The sequence below is a fragment of the Tupaia chinensis genome, unplaced genomic scaffold, assembly GCF_000334495.1.
Source record: "Tupaia chinensis unplaced genomic scaffold, TupChi_1.0 Scaffold000248_2, whole genome shotgun sequence".
In the NCBI taxonomy this organism is placed as follows: domain Eukaryota; kingdom Metazoa; phylum Chordata; class Mammalia; order Scandentia; family Tupaiidae; genus Tupaia; species Tupaia belangeri.
In genome coordinates, this window is record NW_006159727.1 from 1,198,086 (window position 1) to 1,200,374 (window position 2,289).

Consider the following 2,289-nt stretch of genomic DNA (forward strand, 5'->3'; position numbering starts at 1 on the left):
GGAATGATTTCTCACTTTCTGTCTCTCTGTCTGTCTGGTGAGCGCATGTGCCCTATAGCATAAACCTCTCCAAGAAAAAAAAAAAAAGAATTATTATATGTAACTTTATTTATTTATTTTTAATTTGACCAGAGAGGGACAGAGTGAGAGAGAGCGAGAGAGAAAGAGAGAGAGGGAAGGTGAGAAAGCAAGGTCTGGGATTCAAACTGTGGTCGGCCATGTGGGAGTCCAGTGCCCTTAACCACCACGCCACCTGCCGGCCCCCTCCCCTCAGTTACTTCTGATGTGTAACAAACTGCCCCCGACTTACTAACTTAAAAGAACCGTTTTATTGTGCTTATAGATTCCATGGGCTAGGAATTTAGGCACGGGCTGGGCAATTCTGTGGCACCCGGTGGTGTTGACTGAGGTCGCTCAGTGGTCACCAGCTGCTTAAAGGGCTGGGCTGGGAGATTCATGGCAGCTCCGCACGCACGTCTGGAATCTGGAATGGGATCACTCAAAGGTGTGGACTGCCAATCAGGGCACCGACACAAGGCATTTCCACGGGGCTTGGTGTCCTCATGGCTTAGTGGTCTAGGGGTACTAGGACCTCCTCTGTGATGGCTCAGAGCCCCAAGCATGAATATTCCATGAACAAAGTGGAAACTGTACGACGTTTGATGATCCAGGGTTAAACGTCTTACAGCGTCACTTTTGCCAAACTGTTGACAGAATAGTGACATGCTTGCCCAGGTTCAAGGGGAGTGGAATTAGACTCCCCTTCTTTTTTATTTTATTTATTTTTTTTTTGGAGAGGTTTTTGCTATAGGGCGTGTGCGCTCGCCAGACAGACAGAGAGAGACAGAGAGACAGAAAGCGAGAAATCACCCCCCAGGGGGGATGGCCACGCTGCAATTCCTTCTCCTCCATTCTCCTCTCGGGATCTTGGGCATGCACGCACACGTGCCTAGCGTGAGTTTTAAGCCACCGGGTCCGGGACGCGAACCGCGGTCGACTACGTGGGAGTCCAGCGACACAGCCATTACACTAACTGCTGGTCCCTGCCCCAGTTTCTTCATCTGGCAAATGAACTCTACCTCCTAGAGCTGAGGAAGGAGACAGTGGATGTCAGAGTGCATAGCCTGCTGCTTTTGCGACAGCAGCCAGAGAGGCAGGCAGAGATGGGGGGCCATGCCTGGGGGAGAAGCCTGGGTCAGCTCCTTGGACCCGCTGGTGGGCTGGGTCTGTTCTCATGATGCCAGCAGAGGCATAGGAGGGCTAGTTTCGCCTCCCAGCACATTGCAAACCTCTGCTTGCCACCCCCTGACTAACACCCATCAGCCAGAATGAGTCATGGCGCCAGGCTCAAAGTCAAGGGCTGGAGAAACTACTTTGCTTCTGGTGAGACCAACTCCACGATTGCATATCTAGGGGTGTGGGTGCATAATCCTAGCGCAGGAGGGGAGAGGAACTGGGGAACAGTGGTCCACATTCACTCGACCCGACAGCCTGTAAACCATTCGTTAAAACCATACAAAAATCGACAAGAGCCAACCTCCTACACCCCTAAACCAGTGGTTCCAAAAACACGTGTGTGCGCACACATGTGTGTGTTTATGTGTGTGGCCATAGTGGCAGGGGGAGTGGGGAAGATGAGAGGCCCACTAGTCCCCCAACCCCCCCACAAGCCCCTGTCCTAACCCAAGTACCTTGTAACTCGCTGCCTTGGGCTCAATAAATATTTGTTGACTGACTGATAAATACAGGCTGACATTCACAGGGACGAAGCGAATCCCACTGGGGCTTGGGCGGAATGGCAATGAGTCTGAGGATGACCGCCTTTGCTGTGAGTAATGAAAAGACCTCACCTCCAAGATGTATCCCTGGAGTCGAGTTTCTGGCGCTCCTTTTTTGCTCCTTTTCAACAGCTTCGAACTGGCCCATCTGGTGGCCTATGTCTGAGACACACTGCGTTCCCTCCCTCCGGCTCCTCCCTTCCCCAGGTAGGGTGTCTGGGTCTGACCTGAGAGGCTCCCTCCCACTGAACGCCCCTGAGCTGTCTGTGCTATTTCTGGGCTTCCACGTGAGGGGGCAGCCAATGGGTGGATGTGTTTTCAGAGGCTGTTACCTATGTCAAGACGCCGGGTGCTGTGGGTGACGTGGGTGACGGCGGGATGTGTGTAAGTCACGGTCCGCGCCCAGAGCGCTGGATGATTTACTGGAGCTAAGACACACGTGTACACCAGATGCCAGGAGGGAGGAGGGGGGCGGCGGCTCTGGGTGGGGGAAGCTGCTGCCTCCCAGCAG